Here is a 20,853-nt window from a genome sequence, read left to right as displayed (position 1 = left end):
TCACTTTGGTTGAGTCAGAGTTTGAGTTTGATCCATGAATCACTTGGTCGAGTTCAAGTCCTGGTGATCAAATAAAAAAGAGATTTCTTCTGGTGTGAGGGAATGCAGTGTATGCTAATTCTACGAAAGATAATCTCATTTTTTTTCCAACCAGTCGAAAGTATTAATTTGACTTGGAATTAGTACTACATGTAGTCATACTCACCTCAAGCTTGAGACCGAATTAAATGGGGGAGCTATTGATGTAAGTTGCGAAGACGTGATTTAAAGCAATCGCACATAATCGGTAAACAGTATTGTCCAAAGGCCTACACTTCATGTATCACAGCTTATATATAAAATAACAAACCTGTGAAAATTTAGCCTCAATCGGTCATCGGATTAGGGAGAAAACATTGGGGAAACCCACCCTTGTTTCTGCACGTTTTGCCGTGTCATGACATGTGTTTAAAATAAATTTGTTCTTCTCGATACCGAGAATTGATAAATGTTTTAATGTTTTCTCAAAAAGTAAAGCATTTTATGGAATAATATTTCAAGAGAAGTCCTTCACCATTACCTTCTGTAAACCCTGTAAGTTATTTGTAAATCTGTGATCTTTTAAATTTTGTTCTGTTCAGAAAGTGTCCAAAGGCTTTAACTAATTAATTAATAGTGTAACTTGAGAAATTCTCTCTGAGTTTCGTTCAGTGTATTGTGGAGCACGTAGGATTGTTCTTACACTTGGATTGAGTCACAGTTTGAATCTGAGTCTTGAGTCACTGTGACCAAAATTTAGGCTCAATCGGTCATCGAAGTCGGGAGAAAACAACTGGAAAACCCACCCTTGTTTCCGCACGTTTTGCCATGACATAAGTTTAAAATAAATCTGTTATTCACGATATCGAGAATTGATAAATGTTTGAATGTTTTCTCAAAAAGTAAAGCATTTTATGGAATAATATTTCAAGAGAAGTCTTTCACCATTACCTTCTGTAAACCCCGTAAGTTATTTGTAAATCTGTGATCTTTTAATTTTTGTTCTGTTCAGAAAGTGTCCGACGGCTTTAACTAATTAATTAATAGTGTAACTTGAGAACTTCTCTTCGAGTTTCGTTCAGTGTATTGTGGAGCACGTAGGATTGTTCTGACACTTGGGTTGAGTCAAAGTTTGAATCCGAGTCTTGAGTCACTGTGACTGTGGTCAAGTTCAAGTCAGAGTCTTGCGTCACTTGACTTGAGTCCTATTGAGAGACTAGATATGTTTCACTGTGGTAAAATCCAACTCGGTCTTGAGTCACTTTGGTCGAGTCTGGGTGCAAGTCACAAGACACTCTTGTTAAGTAAATCATGGAAAATCAATTTAAACTGATCAAGATGAAACACATTTGCTTACTTTTCAAAACTAGGAACTAGACATGTCAAAACAAACCAAAACTATATGGACTGCACATAATGAGTACGTGCAGTTATGACATCCGTTTTTTTCTGTGCTGTAAAAGTAGAATACAATGGTCCACACAAACATGCCTCGAAATTGCATGGTTTTCCTTTTACCTTGTCGAATAACACGATCGGCCATCCATAAATGGCCGAGCGTGTTAGTTCGCAAAGTAAAAGGAAAACCATGCAATTTCGAGGCAAACTTGTGTTGATCAATGATGTATTCTACTTTTAAAACATCTTTCTAACCATGCATTTTATAACAAACGGTTACAAACGCTTTTTATAGACCAACTCGTCCGATCCAAGGCAACTTGGAGATCCATCAGTCAGATGTCCTCTGTCGGGGAAGACTGTAAGAGCAAGTGAACACATTTCTAAGAACTTTTGAGTGTTTAAAGACCAGCTTGAACAAAAATGCTAGCAGGTGATCTTTCATCATCATCATCATCTTCAGGTCGGGGTGCTCGGTCTAAATTCATGAAATTCATTTAAGACGTTTTCAATCAATGTTTTCAAGGAAATCAAGTGCACATTGAATTTAACATTCTTACTGTCAGAAAAACTATCGCTTTAAACACCCTTCTCGTGTGCTTATCAGAAAGATTTGTGAAAAGCGCTGTTAGTTACACTACTCATTTGACTTTTTTGGGAGCTCCGTTTTGTATAGCCACTTTGTTGAAAGATGGAGGTAACAAAGCAACATCCCACACATCACGTCAAAGTATCGTCATTGTGATGCACGCCAACAATGGCAGAAATGTGGTTAGTTTTATTCAAAACATTGTGGTTTGGGCCCAATTTTTGTTTTGAGGCGTGTCAAATTATCAAAATTACAACCAAATTATAAATTAAGATATAAACAAGTTTATACCTACGTAAGTCGCAATTAAAGCCTTTGGACACTTTCGGTATTAAACAGTATTATCCAAAGGTCAACACTTCGTGTATCACAACTATAAAAAATAACAAACCTGTGAAAATTTAGGCTCAATCGGTCATCGGAGTCGGGAGAAAATAGCGGGAAAACCCACCCTTGTAGTTTCCGCATGTTACGCCGTGTCATGACATGTGTTTACTATAATCTGTAATTCTCGATGTCGAAAATTGATAATTGTTTTAATGTTTTCTCAAAAAGTAAAGCATTTCATGGAATAATATTTCTAGAGAAGTCTTTTACCATTACCTTCTGTAAACCCTAAGTTATTTGTAAATCTGAACTTTTATTTTGTTTTCTGTTCCGAAAGTGTATAATGGCTTTAAAGCAGAGGCCCAGCTGTGTGTGATTTCTAATGTAGAAATCGACCGGCGTGTAGAGATCATCGAATGAAAATGTAATAGTGCCATCGCGCAGTCACAATTTAAAGTGTCACACACACTGCAATGTTGGGATCGAATTCTTGGTCGGTGTCCAGGGGGCATTCATCCAGTGTCCAGCCCATGTGTGTGATAAAACTGTGTGTAAACTTGTAATTTTCTGTTCGCCCGGTATCTGCCTGATGTAAGCGATGCCCTGCTTTAAAGCCATTGGACCCTTTCGGTAAACAGTGTTGTCCAAGGCCCACACTTTGTGTACCACAACTTCTATATATCAAATAACAAACCTTTGAAAATTTAGGCTCAATCGGTCATCGGAGTCGGGAGAAAACAACGGAAAAACCCACCCTTGTTTCCGCGCGTTTCGCCGTGTCATGACATGTGTTTAAAATAAATCCGTAATTCTTGATGTCGATAATTGATAATTGTTTTAATGTTTTCTCAAAAAGTAAAGCATTTCATGGAATAATATTTCAAGAGAAGTCTTTCACCATTACCTTCTGTAAACCCTGTAAGTTATTTGTAAAACTGTGAACTTTTATTATTTTTTTTCTGAACCGAAAGGGTCCAATGGCTTTAAGATTTACTTTGCTTTTTGAGGTATTTGAGGTATTGCATGGTAAGATATCAATGTGTATTTGGTTTGCGGTAACACCATTGCTTTGTAGATTATGTTCTTTTGAGAACTTGTCTTGCTTGGCCTATATATTCTTAAATTTGTTGCTTTTGTGGAAGTATGTTTGTGAAACTTTGTTTTGTGCCTGCCGCTTTCAGGGGTCGAAATTAGGTGTATATTCATGGTAGTCAGCAAACAAACCATTACGTCTTGAGTCACTGCACAAAATGGTCACCATTTCATTTTACAATACCATCAGCACACATCATTATTGTGTAATGATTTTTTGCACTATTTTAGTGCCAATTCCAACCCCTGCGCTTTTAATACATGGTCCCTTGGGTTTGGCGGGGAAAACCTTGTTCGTGGAATCTATGTTAATGAAGATGCTCTCCTGCAAGTTTGTTTGTAATTAGCTTAGGTTTATTTTTAGGTCTGGATCTGTCTGACCATTAGCACATTAAAATTAGCTGAATTGAATATGTATTGTAATGTAATGACTTAAACCGCCTTACATGTAATTTGGTAAAATTTATGTATACACATGTACATGTATACATTAACCTACTTCCTCCCTGGAAACTCCTGTTTTCCCTTAACTTCTACCATTCACGCAAATAATACTCGTAGTAGCGCTAGAGGAAACTTTTTTGTTCAATTTAACAGAACATCAATGTCCAAGGGTGTACAAAACCCATGGACCCCATCACAGCGTGCAACAACTGTTTTGTTATACCTTAGTAACACTATTATTCCTCTTCTCAAAGTTATGTTGTCATCTTCAAACATTATAACGATGGAGTATGCGTAGTTTAAAAGCAGACGAACAGTTGTTCAAATAAGAAACCATTCTTCACTGTTCCCTCGAACCGTTTCCACGAATTTGATTTTGAGACCTCAAGTTTAGAATTTGAGGTCTCGAAATCAAGCATCTGAACGCACACCACTTCATGTATCAAGGGTGTTTTTTACTTCATTCATATCTCGCAACTTCGATGACCAATTGAACTATAATTTCCACAGGTTTGTTATTTTATGAATATGTTGAGATACACTAAGTGAGAAGACAGGTCTTTGACAATTACCAATAGTGTCCAGTGTCTTTAATGTTGTCTTTAAATTTCTGCTTATTATTGAACCATGGTGTACCTAATATATCATACCTCATACTATATTGCTTCTTGTAATTTCGACATAAATGTGCGTTACTGTAGCGATAGACAGCATCAAAATAAATTGAATTGAAATTAAACAAAAAATATTAGAATGGGATCTAACCGAGATCGTATACTATTTTCATGAGTGACTGTAACATGTTGCGATCTTCTTATTAACTTTGTTTTTACAGCTGCTGGAAGGTGCTCCAATGTTGCTCTAATAACAAGTTGCATCGATGCAGATTCAACCTCAGGTAATTATATAACGGACGTGTGTCATGCAACATTTTCCATACTTAAAGACAGTGGACACTATTGGTAATTGTCAAAGACCAGTCTTCTCTCTTGGTGTATCTCAACGTATGCATAAAATAACAAACCTGTGAAAATTTGAGCTCAATTGGTCGTCGAAGTTGCGAGATAATAATGAAAGAAAAAACACCTTTGTCACACGAAGTTGTGTGCGTTTAGATGGTTGATTTCGAGACCTCAAATTCTAAATTTGAGGTCTTGAAATCAAATTCGTGGAAAATTACTTCTTTCTCGAAAACTATGTTACTTCAGAGGGAGCCGTTTCTCACAATGTTTTATACTATCAACCTCTCCCCATTACTCGTCACCAAGTAAGGTTTTATGCAAATAATTATTTTGAGTAATTACCAATAGTGTCCACTGCCTTTAATCAATAACCAATCAGCTGAAAATATACATGTTACCATCCCCTTTTTCTCTTTGTAAAACAAAAAATCATTTAAAATAATGCTCTATGAAAATGCCCCCCCCCCCCCAAAAAAAAAAAAAAAAAATCCAAAAAACTTCAATATGTCTTGCTTACTGTGCTGTTACTGGTGGGTTAAGGAACTTAAGCCCGGTTTATACTTCCTGTGAATGCCATATGAGATTTGACGTCACAGCCCTGTCGTTTCTGCGAATAGTTTGCAGGAGTTGAGCACAGCTCGACTCTTCTGAAATATTTGTTGCGAATTTGTGACGTCAAAATTTGTATCACATTCACAGGAAGTATAAACCGGGCTTAAATCGAGACATCTGAATTTAAAAAGCCTTGATTATTGTTCGTGGAGGGGCACAGCAATTTTCCTCTGGTAAAGGGCACTTCTTGAGGAAAATGTCAATTTGTATTGGATTATTGCAAAGGGCTCCACATTAAAAGCACAGGGCACTACGACAATCGCTGTTGGAGCTGTCGGTTATTTTGAGGCCTCGAATTTACCCTTTCCACAAAATATTTGCACGTCACGCGCTTGCAAAGAAATTCTTAACTTACAGTTAGTGAGCAGACCTGTTTTTTGATATTCTTCCCAAGTTTTTAGACAAAAGTAACACTTCAGACAGAACCTTAAGATCTAATAGAACACTACTCCGAACTTACCCTTTTAAACTCTGGACATAAATTCTCTTCATGTAGCATATTTCACAACAAGTGGTGAGAATAATGGGTGAACGACAAAGACCACAGTGTTCAAAGTTTGCTCCAAAGCTGTCCTGCGCAAATTCTTTTATAAAGCATTGCTATATATAAAACAAAATGGCACACCGCTCAAATTTAAAAATGGCCATATGCCCAACAGTGCAATGTTTGGTCGCTAGTTACTAACATTTGCCTGGAAATTTTGTTGATAACTTTCGGAATGTTTCGGAATCGTTATCCAGCAATGTTAAAAAATGCAGAGTTATCTTAGAACGAAGGAGGTCGGAACAGGATTAGAAGATTAGAAGTTTAGCCTAATAGGGCTAGATAGCTTAGTTGGTAGAGTGCCGGCTCATTAATTTAGAGGTCATTGGTTCCAATCCCGCTCCAGTCTATTGTTCTTTGTTCAACCCCCAACTCAACATTAAATTAAATGAAATATTTTTGGATAATTGGATATGTATGGATTTGGCGTCATTAAATCATGTGTATAATGCAATTAATAAAATTTGAGCTCAATTGGTCGTTGAAGTTGCAAGATAATAATGAAAGAAAAACACCCTTGTCACACAAAGTTGTGTGCTTTCAGATGCTTGATTTCGAGACCTCAAATTCTAAATCTGAGGTCTCGAAATCAAATTCGTGGAAAATTACTTCCTTCTTGAAAACTATGTCACCAAGTAAGGTTTTATGCTAATAATTATTTTGAGTAATTACCAAAAGTGTTTACTGCCTTTAAATGAAACTAGTCTTAACATGTTCAATGTCTGGCCTAAAATGTTTCTTTCATTATTGGCTGTTGAGCTATCGAAAAACCAACTGTCGCTTAAAATTTTAAACAAGATTTTTTTTCAGGAACCCAAATGCTAAACAAGATTTCTTTTTCACTCGGCCTTGTCATTGTAATTAAAGGCAGTGGAAACTATCGGTAATTGTCAAAGGCTAGCTTTCACAGTTGGTGTATCTCAACATATGCATAAAATAACAAACCTGTGAAAATTTGAGCCCAATCGGTCATCAAACTTGCGAGATAACAATGAAAGATAAAAACACCCTTGTCACACGAAGTTGGGTGCGTTTAGATGGTTGATTTCGAGACCTCAAATTCTAAATCTGAGGTCTCAAAATCAAATTCGTGGAAAATTACTTCTTTTTCAAAAACTATGTCACTTCAGAGGGAGCCGTCTCTCACAATGTTTTATACCATCAACTCTCTCCCCATTACTCGTCACCAAGAAAGGTTTTATGCTAATAATTATATTGAGTAATTACCAATAGTGTCCACTGCCTTTAACAATACATTAAAGCTCTGGAACCCCAATCTTAAACATTAGGGGACAGAAAATAAACACACACAGGCAGTTCATGATTGCAACTAGGGTGATTTTAAACACAAATGGCAGGATGTATAGTCAATTGAAAATAAACTTTAAATTCAAAATCTTTTTTTTTAAAGGAATGGTTGGTCGGAATGTGATTGAAGGTTGACCGACAAGCGACCCTAAACACTTCTCATCAAACTATGTGAGTATGCAGTAACAGATTATTATCTGGCATTTATTTGTATTTCAATCCTTGAAACTATCAATCGTCCGTCTGCTTAGAACTATAACTTAGAAAGAGTCACAGTTAACCAAAACTGCTACAAGTTTCCACTATATCCATACACAATCCCAGAATTGCACCTGATACCAACTAAATATGAAAGATATCAATATAAACCACAAGGGAAAGAGACAACGAATTTAAAATACTTCAAAACCAGACTTGACGCCATAAACCTCGGAAATCTAGCATGAAAAGCCCATTTCAAAATCTAGGCTAAGGTAGCCTGCATGAGCATGCAGGACAAACTGTGTGTTTAAAAAGCCTTCTAAGGCGTTTTCATGCAGTATAATTTCTGCAGATTTTGAAGTTTATTTGTACTATCACATTTGTAATATGATCAGACGGGTATTACAGGGCTTGAAATTAACACTGACTGAAGGCCAGTGATTTAAGCCTCGGGCCAGTAAACTTAGGATTGGATAAGTCCGGTGGTATTATGTTTTTCAGTTGATGGTAACACTTCACTGTGTAAATCTCACATCTTTCCATTTTTCAAAGATATTGACAAAAATGGAAAATACCGCCAACATGGGGCTAGTCGCTCAGTTGGTAGAGCGCCTGCACGTTAATCCGGAGGTCGTTGGTTCAAATCCCTTTCTAGTCAATTCTTTGTTCAACCCTCAAAAATAATCTTTCAATTGTATCGAGAATTGAAGCATACTTAATACCATACCTGTAATACAACATGAGTGAGAGATTTTCTTAGTGCAACAAACAGTTAACAATTAACATAATGTGCCACTGTAGGAAACTTATTGTTCTGAACGGACAAAACTGTATATTTGAATTGTGAACTTCAAAACTGTAATGGGTGTCGGGGACAATGGTGTAATTGTTTATAATGTGCCATAAGAAAGGATACCACTTGGGTGTCATGCAGGACCTGGAAACTGAACAACTAGTGTGATAAGCGCTGTATGCCATTCCCAGCGGTGTCCATCTCAATGCGCTATTATCTTTTCTTTCCCAATGCCCTGCTCTATCATAAACCCCTAGAAGTGTGACTTTAAAGTATCCCAATATATTGGATATTTAACTTAGTTCTGTTGTTGATCCATTCTGTGTTAGAGACTACATGTACGTGTATGACAAAACGTGCTGTCAAAAGATGCATCGATACATCTATCTGTTTGCAGTTTAGGGTGACCACATAAACATCATTCATTCTTGAAACGTACTGCGTCAAAATACGTGCATTTTTACATGTTTGTACTAAGCGTCTTGTATTACAAGCGTTGGAAAGTTTTCTACAAGCGTGCACGCAAAGCGGTCACTTTTGGTTAGTCAATAAGCATTGATTTTTAGTGTTTCCCTCCCAGGGGTTAGAGACGTTCGCAGAGCTAGCGGGCGATACGACGCGCTGCCCATGGTAGCAAGGCTGGCTACCAAATGAGTTAAAACTGCTTAAAACCAACTTTAGTACTGTGTCTGACTTTCTGAACAACCTCAAATACATGAAGTAAGCATAAATAAGACTTAACTTTTTAAAGGTTTACTGCACTACTGAACATTGCTACAAGAAAGACAGAAAGTATTTGTAATGTAGGTGAGAATAGAACAGGGCCCAATTTCATGGCTCTGCTTACCGTAAGCACAGAATCAGCGCTTACGGAAGCAGGGAATTCTGTGCTTACGGCAAGCCAATGTTGACACTTATTGGTTTTTGAAAGTTTCAGTATGTCGCTATTGGCCAAGAATTGGCCCGTTATCTGGCCAGATATGGCCCACTGCTGGCAGAAGGTTGGCCCAGTGCTCTTTGCACAGGCAAAATAACGCTTGCGCCGATGTTGGCACCTCATCTTTAGCATGGCACTAATATCCCTAGAATTAGTCGGCTACTGACCAGATAATGTCACAGCTGCTGAAGGCTTTCCAAAATAAGTTTTTGCACAGTATTAGTTCACATTACTTACCCAGTACAGGCCCAATAGCATTCATGGTGGTGCTGGCACTTCTGTACACAGTATGCCACTATTGACATACAATTGGCCTGTTACTGGCCAGAGTGTTCAGTGTGTAAACACCACGTTTAATTAATTAAATATTTAACTAATAATTGCACCCTTAAACATATAAACATGTGAATATACTACTTTGTAAAACATACAATACAAACAGCCTACAGCCTAATATTATGCTGTATAATAAGCACCGAGTGATAAAATAATATGTAGTTCAACTTCCGTTGAATTTGTACGCATGGTTCTGATATTGATTATCAGTTACTCATAATTATTACAACAGTGCAATCAATGTTTTTAACAAAGGCTCGTCAAATTATAATTACCATTTGGGGGTTATTTTTTTTTGCATAAAAACAAAAAAAATATTTAAATAAAAATAATCATTTTTTGTTTTTTCCTTTTCAGTTTTGCTTTTCTTTTTTAAGTTCACAACCGACATCGGTTCAATGCCGGCCCAATGGTGCCCCGTTACAAAATCAGTAATGGTCCAGAGAAGGACAGGACTTCGAAGTTGGCTCTCCACAGAAAATATTGGTGTTTTGTAATACATTTTCTGTCAAGAACCAACTTCGAAGCCCTGTCAACATTTTATCAAATGAAGAAGGGCTCTATAATTAATTTGGGACAACCATATGTGCCTAGATATTATAAGTGGCTGTCCCAAACTGAAAGGATAGAGCCCTTGTTCTTTAAATAAAATCTTGAAAAAGGCTCTGAAGTTGGTTCTTGACAGAAAATATCAAAAACACCCATGTTCTTTGTGACCTTTGACCTTGGCAACAGTCACCAACCAACATTAAACTAACACCATTTGTAAAAGGAAGTCCAATCTATATCTGGACCAAAAATGTTTTTGGAGACCCATCCCCTTAATGGTTTGCCAACATTTTGAAATTGGGGGATATTTCTCACTTTCGGTTGCCACAGCAATGCATAAGTATAGGCATGTCTTGTGAACTTTTGATCTGTAATATTTGTTAGCGCCACTCAAATCCCATTTGGTTTTTGCTTTTTATGTGTTTTTGAGTATCTATATAATCATAAAACGCAGACAATTTTATGGGATCATATTGGCGCATGGATTTCTAGACGACGCAAAATCGCCCGAAATAGGCAGTAGTGTAGTTTTATATGACCTTTGACCTTTGTTATATTGGTGGGCCAACATGATCCCAATTATTTTTCAATTGAATTCTGTTAAGGAACACTCAACTTAACCAAATACAAGAAAACATTGATGGGATCTTGTTGGCACAGATACTTACAGTGATGAGAAAAGCGAATGTTGGGCCAATTTAGGCCAAATTGTGTGGAATGGCAATACTTTAGAAAACTTTCAAAAAATCTTTTGACATGCAAGTTGCAGAGATCCCAAGATTCTTTTTTCATTTGTCATTAGATGAAAACTGTTCCAATACCCAGTTGCCATAAAAACAATTTTTTGTTGTTGGCGCGCGAAGTTACGGAGGTGCGAAAACGCAATATATTGGTAAAATTTGAACTTTGACCTCTATTATCTCACTGCGCCAACGAGATCCCACGCACTTTGCACTTAAATTTGTTTGAGGGATGTAAGCTATTTCATGTGAACTTGTTTAATTCATGGGATCTTATAGGCGCGTTGAGTGATGAGGCGTTGAAAATGGCACGAGGGCACTGTTCGTCAAAGGTTCAGGTGCGTGTAACATGACGCGCCAACGAGATCCCAATTTTTTTTGTTTACTTTTGTTATAAGCCCAACTTGAGGTTTCAAAAAATGTTTACTTTTGTTGGGATGAGCTTGGCGCACATTTTTGTGTTTACAGGGAATGTACTATTCGTTTCTCGAGGGTCTTTTGGCCCAAACTTTGATAACTGGTAACTCCAAAAACCGAAAGCGTCAGCAAACTAAAATTTTGGATTTATTCGTTTGGTATGATGGTGCATCACTCCAAATTTTTAGAAGAAGATCTGCGAACCCATGAATCACACCCCCCCCCCCCCTAGTTTGGTACATTCTTACAGGCAGGGACTCTTAAAGAGTCTGTACACATACATGTAAACTATCCGTGAAACATTAACACAAAAGATAGCCAGAGGTCTGATCCTGGTAGTATAAGTGACTTTAATGCGTGATCTTTAGCTGCATAGAGGTAACTTCAGTTCTAGATGTGTAGTTTACAGTCTTAGAAAGTGTGTGAATCGTCTGAAATATAACACTTAGAGGGTTCAGAGGGCTTGGTGCTCCAGATAAAACGTGACACCCCAGCCCCCACTTCCCAGACATAGATCTCTTAGATTTGTTGAAAGTAGAGATTCCGTAAATCCTCCTGAAACGTAACTAAAAACCTAACTACACTGTATCTAAAAGCTGTCGATCGCACGCAGTACATCTCATTGTTTTGGTTGTTCTGTACATGTCCATACTGGATTTGGTGCTGTACTCTCAAATCGCCCATATCAAATCCTTTCTAGTCAAAAGGACCCCCAAGCAAACTTAAACTAGCCAAAGACGCACAGTCCAGTGACCTTGGATTAAAAAGATAAGAGACGAAACCCACGCTGCTTAAAGGATACACAAACAGGATGCGTGTGTATTGTGTGCAGCTCGCCGAGCCATGCATTACGATCAATTTCATTGGCTTTCAGATCCACAATTTCTTTTTAAGTGAATACACGCGAGCCTAAACCTCAACCAATCACAAAAAGGTTTACATTGTTAGAAAGCTGACAAGCCAGAGAGAAATGACTCGAGAGATCTAAGCTCACAGAGGGCGCTATTTAATGTTTTGATTATTTTAGTACAGCAGTTTTTGGCTACACGCGGTTTTTACACAGGAAACGGGTCGCTTTTTTGACAAAAAAAGCAAGTTTTAGCATGATTTATGCGAGTGAAAAACAATTTTTTCCCCAGTTTTTTTTTGCATTTTCTAAAAGAATGCAATGTTAGGGTCATAATGTTGCAAGAACTAAGGTATACTTTGTTAAATAATGTTGTGGTGGCGATAGATGCGAAAAACGACCGTTTTTTTCCAGGTTTTTAGACACACATTCTCATAGAGAGGTCACGTGAAGACTGTCTAGTGGCTTTAGATCCCCAAAGGAATCCATATGTACTCTCAGCATGAGGCCATGCATACCAATTTTTGTTCAAGTGCATTGAGTGGAGTTACCATTGATTGAAGTTTGTAGATGGTTTTTGGACAGCCAGAAACCATTTGATTGATTTAATCCTTGTAGATGTATAAATCTAACATTTGTGAAAATTTCTCTTTTCAAAAGGTGGTCGTGTTTTTGAGATATCACCTGGATTATGTCCAGGCAGGAGGAATAATCCGTAATTGGTTGCCAGTAACGATTCTCAGATTCAAATTTTGGGACATACAAACTGATATTGTTTACATCATCATATTACTTTGAGCTGAAATGTTCCCTTAAAGACAATGGACACTATTGATAAACTGTCAAAGACCTATCTCAACATATGCATAAAATAACCAACCTGTGAGAATTTCAGCTCGATTGGTCATCAGATTTGTGAGGTAATATTGAAAGAAAAAACACCCTTTCAGATGCTTGATTTTGAGACCTCAAATTCTAAACTTGAGGTCTCGAAATCAAATTTGTGGAAAATTACTTCTTCCTCGAAAACTATGTGACTTCAGAGGTAGCTGTTTTTCACAATGTTTTATACCACCAACCTCTCCCCATTACTCGTAATCAAGTAAGGTTTTATGCTAATAATTATTTTGAGTAATTACCAATAGTGTCCACTGCCTTTAAAATGCAGTATACTACCAAAAGCTGCTGTAGGATTCTAATCAAAAGTTTGTATTGCCATCCATTTCAATAGTGATTACCAAACGTAAACCTTCCCTTTAATGTAGGTAAACTTGGTGAGATAAATTGTTGTCTAACCCTGGACAAATGATAGCACCCCAGGAACTTTTTACTTTGAGATTTAGTTCAAAATTTTAAAAACTCCTGAGACTGTTTACTTCAACCTCGTTCCCAGGGGTGATCGATCTCGCTGCGTCATTTTTCCCCAGCATGCCTTGCTCGATCAAAACCCCTGGAAGTGTAACTCGAAAATATCCAAATATAAGGGATATTACAATTAGTCCTGTGGTTGATCCGTTCTGTGTTGGACGTTAGTCGCGCACACGCTGGATGCGCTGTGTGTAATAAAAGTCATAAACTTGCCTTGGCGTTCAGCGTTGCGTGACAAAAAAGTGAATACGTACATCTTTATACGCACGCGTATAGAGCTTTTTGGAGACGCACGGTGTTTCAAATTTTGCGCGTATATGATAGCCAATCAAAGACACGGATCGGAGTTTCCCTCCCAGGAGTTAGAGACGTACGCAGAGCTAGCGTGATACGGCGCGCTGCCCATGGTAGCGAGGTTGTGTTTACTTACACTGATTTTGGTTGCCAATTTAATGGTCATGTTTTTACTCATTGAAGTTTACATTAGGTACATGCTATTTGTGTTGATGGAGATTTGCATCAAGTGAACTTTATTTGGAATTCAGGGAGAGAGTGTCAACATCCGTGGCTCTTTAAAGTTGACAGAATTCATAGAATTTGAAGAGTTAATATGCCAAGTTTATTTTTCATTATTATCTCCATGTTTGGATATAATTAAATGGTGTTTTCAATGTAACCAAATGAGTAGTTGTCACTATTTGTCTGGTATGATTAAAAGTCCTTAGAATTATAATATTAGCACCACCTCAAACTCATTGAGGCAATGAAAACACTTTATGACTATAAGTTAGGACATTGTGGGTAATTTGCATTTTTATGACTTGCATAATTGTTTTCTGGAATTACTGGTATGCATTACTGCTTATGCTTGAAAAGGTCGCGACTGGATGCGCTAGAAGTTGAAAGAGCGACCGCTGCACTGTAGTTGTTCGGAACGACTCTGGAGCGCCTTGGTTTCAGACGACGAACTTGTCATGAGTCCAGCCTATGTAAATGTAAATGTTATGTTGAGTTCGCCTGTCTGGGTCGACCTACAGTTGCTTCTTATCTATTTGGTTCGGTGGAACTCTAGTGCGTCTCTCTGAATCGGGTGTTGATTCATCATTATTGGTGGAAGTTTATGTGTAAAACATGAGCATTGGGTGAAATGTTGGGCGGCATGGCCATGTAGATAAGAGCATCTAATCAAGTTCTGGTAGTTTAGTTGGGAGATTAGGGTTCAAATCCCGGTCATGACACTTCTGCCCTTGTGACTAAGCCTCGGCGACTATTGAAATTTACTAGTGAAATTTACTACTCGACTATTCAAGCCTCAAATAGTCTTGACTTTGTCACTGGTCGCGACTTATTTTTAGAGAGTGCCTGTTACGTAGCTAGAGGCAGTTTTTATGATAATGATTATATAGGATTTGAGGCATTGCATGGTGAGGTATTAATGTTTATTTGGTTTGCGTTAACACCATGTGTGTATCTACTTGCCAGGTAGAGTTTGTTCTAAGAGAACTGTCTTGCTTTATTCTACTACCGCGGAGCAGATGTTCAAGGGTTCGGGAGACTTCTCAGTTCTGAAAAGAACTGTCCTGCTTTTTAACTATTACCCGGGCGGATGGTATAGAAAATAGACTGGGACTACTACTTAAGCTTATAGGATCGTAATTAACTGCACTACCGCAGAGTCAATTCTTAAATTGGTCTCAACGTTTTGACTAACTTGCTCTAGTCACCGTCAGGAGACTGTGATTATATTATGATTAAAGTCGCATACAAAGCTCTATGTCAACAACTTCATACAGCAGTTCCCATTTCAACTCAACTGTACTTTAATTGAACCAGCCTCGGTCGTTTATGGGTTTGTATTGCTTTATTAGCGAATACTTTGACATACATACTCACTAAGTTGTCCATAGTGATCAAATACGAAACTCTTGTTTATCTTTCTGGGTATGTTTGAGGAGAATTCTTGTTGAACCAGATATGTAATGTTTTTGTCTTGAGTAGCTCTTGTTCAGGGAATACAGCATACGTGTACTCCATAGTAGTATTGAATGGTTGAGATGACAGGGGTCGAAATTAAGTGTATTTTCATGGTAGTCAGCAGGGCTAGTAACCCAAACTTTTGAGTAGCCCTGTTGAGATTTTGGTAGCATGAAAAACACATTATGTCTTTGGTTACGGCACAAAGTTTACATACACCATTAGCACAGTTCATTGCTGTTTGTAATGTTGATTTTTGCATTATTTTTCCACTAGCCCATGGGGCTATCAAACTGGATAAATGAGTATAAACGCGGCTGTAAATCTGGTAGTCCCGGGCTAGCGGGCTAGTGGCAATTTTGAACCCTGGATGAGGAAATTGTTGTTGTCAAGCAGGTCCAGCCAGAACCAGGATGGGCCTATGCAGTTTTTTTTCAGGAAAGAAAGCTGACATTCCTTACACAAATGTATGTGAATGTCCAGTATTAAACTATATTTACTGTCAAATCAAATCTTTATTGTCATGTATTTTTTTAGGGAAGTCCTCCAGTGCAATGGTCCCGTGTTGAGTTCTTTTGTGTAGCATATTCTGCCAAACCGAAGTCATTCTATTCCCTTGCAGTGTTATTATTTACGAGGTGAAAATAGACTATTCTCGCATTCCATGAGGAGAATTGCTTGCGTCACATATGGCAGCTCCGATATCCCCAAAGTCAACAAATCGATGAAAGCATGTTCTAGAAACCTCAACCCCCTTACTCTTTGTCCCGTGCACGATTCTGTCACCTCCAGCGATTGAGATCGGAAGTTAATCCAGTCATATGAAACGACCACACTCCTCCCCTTTCTGACTGGTCTAACTCATCATATCACTTTTCAATAACTGTGGATACGGGTTTACGGACTTGGATATAATACAAGCTTGGTCGGAGTGCTGTGATATGTGTCATCTATACAATCATGTAGTCTTAAAAGCCTTCAGAATTCACACAAACACCCCCATGTACACGGTGTAAAACCTGAAAGACATTTTCAGTATAGGTGTACAGTGTGATGCATTTCCTTTTGTATAGCAGGCCTGGTATTTCATCTTTGCAAGGGCAAGGGCATTTTCATTTTGCAAAGGGCACCTCTATTAGAGAATCTTTGAATCAAGGGGGAAATTTTGAAGGGGCACTAAGGTCAGACCATGGCCTCCATTACCTACTTGTAAGAACCTTATGAATGTTGTCCAAATTGCTGCTTCTCAGGCACGTCAGTTGCTTTTTCTATTTGAATCAAGGTCAAGTATTTGGCCCAAGTTCATGGATCTGCACTTAAAGAAGCAGAAAAGTTAATGTTTAACAGATGGTGTAATGAGAATCACTATTCATTATTGCTTCATGATTGCACATGGGGCTTATGGCAGCTTAATAATAATAATAATAATAATAATAATAATAATAATAATAATAATAATAATAATAATAATAATAACATTAGTACATAATAATTTACATTAGTGATTGGGCCAATAACATTCCTTTTTAATCTTTCTCAGCTCTCTGGGGAGTATACAGCCTTGAGCTGCCGTATAGTCCTAGTGGCTTTTTCATACACAATATCAAACTGAACTCTCGCAGGTACACATTTATTATGTTTATAGCCCTTGAAAAGAGAAGCAAAAAACCAATTCAGTAGGCTCCGCCCGCAACGCTCGTGTGAGGAAGAACACGTGGGGCTCTCCAATGCCTTTCTGCACAACTCTGCCGCGCGTGCCAAGATACAAATATATTGGTCGGACCTTCGTTGCGCTGTGATTGGTCAATACGCAATGGGGCGGAGCTTAAAGGAACACGTTGCCTTGGATCGGTCTAGTTGGTCTTTGAAAAGCGTTCTGTAACCGTTTGTTATGAAATGCAAATGGCCAGGAAGATGTTGTAAAAGTAGAATACAATGATCTACACAAATATGCCTCCAAATTGCTTGGTCTTCCTTTTACCTCGTCGACTAACACGGTCGGCCATTTATGGGAGTCTGATTTTTGGCTTTCATAAATCGCCAACCGTGTAAGTTCGCGGCGTAAAAGGAAAACCGTGCAATTTTGAGTGATACTTGTGTAGATCATTGTATTCTACTTTTAAAACATCTTTCTAACCATATGCATTTCATAACAAATGGTTTCAAACGCTTTTTATAGACCAACTTGTCCGATCCAAGGCAACGTGTTCCTTTAATGGATCGGTCTATTATAGTAAAGCATCCGTTCAGGGACACAAATGCAATGACTGGGATTCGAACCCACACTCCGGTGACTTAACCACCAGAATTTGAATATAATGCTCTTACTACTCAGCCATGACACCCTAAAAATTATTGGGGTTTACCCCTATCTTTTTTAATGACTTGCCACCTTTGCATGTAATTAGGTCGTTTTGTTTTTAGTCTGGTAGCTTTTTTCATACTAACATATTTCACTTTCATATTAAATTGAGAAGCTTTTGAACACTGAATGAACTAGCCTGTCGCTTTTGAACACTAAACTAGCCTGTCAAACCATTTGGAGAGATTTTTTATTGTCCTTAGACAGTTTACAGAGCTCATATTTGTACACTGGACCACTGGCCCATGCCGAAGGCCAGTGGTTTTAGTGTGGAGTCAGTAAACTCAAGACAGGACAAGTCCGGTGGTCGTGTTTTCTTTTTTCACGATTCAACATCTTCGTTTTCCAAGGTTGAAGTTCAAATGTTGAGTTTGAATCTTGCAAATATCTTGAAAACCTACTAAGTATCACCCATAAAACAGTTGAGATCAATCTTTTCTCAGTGTTTTGTTCAAACGAAACAGGTTATAATATGATTAAAGGGAAGATACAAGTTTGGTAATTGTCAAAGACCAGTCTTCTCACTTAGTGTATCCCAACATAGGCATAAAATAACAAGCCTGTGAAAATTTGGGCTCAATCGGTCATCGAAGTTGTGAGAAATTCGGTGCTTTCAGACAGGAATAAAAGACTTCTAGCAAGAAGTCTTTTATTATGTTAGTGAGAAATTACCTCTTTCTCAAAAACTACAAATTACCTCAGAGGGAGTCGTTTCCCACAATGTTTTATACTATCAACAGCTCTCAAATGCCTGTTACCAAGTCAGTTTTTAAGTTAATATTTGTTTTGAGTAATTACTAAACGTGTACCTTCCCTTTAAACCCTGTTCTTGTTTTGAATCTAGTCTCTTTTCAAGTTGATGCTGGTCTTGTAATAAAATCCAGGCCAAGTAAAGCTTCTGAGCTGTCTTGTGGATTTTTCCACCATATTCAAGCCCTAAGGTGTTTTGAATATAGAATCTGGCTCACCGTTAAAGGCATCGGACACATTTGGTAATTACTCAAAATAATTGTTAGCATAAAACTTACTTGGTAACAAGCAATGAGGGTAGTATAAAACTGACGTTTTGGATTGGCCTGTATGCTATGTCTTTAAAGACACTGGCCACTATTGGTAATTGTCATAGACAAGTCTTCTTACTTCGTGTATTTCAACATATGCATAAAATAACAAACCTGTGAAAATTTGAGCTCGATTGGTCGTCGGAGTTGAGAGATAATAATGAAAGAAAAACACCTTTGTCACACAAAGTTGTGTGCTTTCAGATGCTTGATTTCGTGACCTCAAGTTCTAAATCTGAGGTTTCAAAATCAAATTCTTGGAAAATAATTTCTTTCTCAAAAACTACGTCACTTCAGAGGGAGCCGTTTCTCACAATGTTTTATACTATCAACCACTCCCCATTACTCGTTACCAAGTGAGGGTTTTTTGCTAATAAATATTTTGAGTAATTACCAATAGTGTCCACTGCCCTTTAAAAGCATTTCCTTCTTGGAAAAGGAAATTGTAAACTTCTACTGAAACACTGTGAGAATCAGCTCCCTAGAATTAGCGAAGTTTTGATAAAGAGGGTAATTTCTCACTCAAATAGTAATAATATTTATCACATGATTTTCTACAAAACACAACCAATACTCTTTTCTTTTACGTTTCGACTAGTATCACTAGTCATCATCAAAACGAGGCACCACCAGTCAGTTGGTGGCGCTGTTTCCTTCTTCGGCCACTGGGTGGTGGTTTGGCTGATTGTGTCCTCCCCGGGTCAGAACTTTTACCAGCCTGATGAACTTCTTTCATAGTAATTGTATTATTAAAACAAAGTTGTGCAACAAGGGTGTTTTTTCTTTCGTTATTCACTTGCAACTTTGATGAATAATTGAGGCCAAATTTGTACAGGTTTGTTATTTTGTTGTTCGGATGTACCAACTTGGGAATACTAGTCTTTGACAATTACCAAAGGTGTCTGGTGCCTTTAAGGCAGAATGCTGACTCCTGATTATGATGTGATACAGAAAACAATTTCCAAGGGAGCTTGGTGTATTTCCTCTCACCTGGTTGACGATCAACCTTACATTTTCCCCATTCTCTTCCTTCCTCTAATTTTTGTATTTATAGAGTAAGGTCATGGCACTATACATGTAGGTCTATTATTGCCCTTCCTCATCTGGGGTATAAGCGATCTAGTTGGCTCTCAGTCACGGCAAGCCATTATAAATCTAGTAGTAGGTCTGTTGTCCCTACACTTGAGCTGGTGTGGATTTACTTTCTCTAGTCAGGGGTTGTTGAATGAAGGTATGTTTACTGAAGCTCTTGTATGGGTTGCATTACACTCCATCCATACACTGAGTGTTATTCTGCTACGGCTAAAGACGGATTGGGTGATAATCAGAAGAAATTATTTGTAGATTTGAAAACTTGAAAGAATACATGTGGCTGTTAGCATTAGGAATGTTAAGTTTAAAGGCAGTGGACACTATTGGTAATTACTCAAAATAATTATTATCACAAAACTTTTCTTGGTTACGAGTAATGGGGAGAGGTTGATAGTATAAAACATTGTGAGAAACAGCTCCCTCTGAAGTGACATAGTTTTCGAGAAAGAAGTAATTTAAGCACACAACTTCGTATGACAGGGGTGTTTTTTCTGTCATAGTTATCTCGCAGCTTCGACGACCAATCAACCCCAAATTTTCACAGGTTTGTTATTTTATGCATTTGTTGAGATACACCAAATGTGAAGACTGGTGTTTGACAATTACCAATAGTGTCCAGTGTCTTTAAATTGTATGTTCATTTTTGTGTGATATTGCTGCCTGTGTCTTGCTTGGCAAAGATGAGCATTGCAGAAAAACCTTTACACAAAATCTTTGAAAGTGTATACCACGATAATTGCTGGAACATTTGAACACTTCTTCTTATGTAGTGAGAACCACACATTCACTAAGTGTCTGCCTGACAGGCTGTTTCAAGCCGTGCTTCTTAAAGACACTGGACACTATTGGTAATTGTCAAAGACCAGTCTTCTCACTTGGTGT

The 20,853-nt window shown here is 37.9% G+C and overlaps 1 protein-coding gene across 1 annotated transcript in view; it reads left to right on the top strand.

Moving 5' to 3' along the window:
* LOC139935896 (uncharacterized) overlaps positions 1–20,853 on the top strand; it is a 76,932-nt gene that overhangs the window by 26,678 nt on the left and 29,401 nt on the right. Inside the window, exons 8-9 of the mRNA XM_071930515.1 lie at positions 4,704–4,766; positions 7,398–7,465. The gene's annotated coding sequence lies outside the window, so the exon portion shown is untranslated. The remainder of the gene's footprint in view (positions 1–4,703; positions 4,767–7,397; positions 7,466–20,853) is intronic.

Source organism: Asterias amurensis, chromosome 4, assembly GCF_032118995.1.
Source record: "Asterias amurensis chromosome 4, ASM3211899v1".
In the NCBI taxonomy this organism is placed as follows: domain Eukaryota; kingdom Metazoa; phylum Echinodermata; class Asteroidea; order Forcipulatida; family Asteriidae; genus Asterias; species Asterias amurensis.
This window is presented reverse-complemented; position numbering and strand designations above follow the sequence as displayed.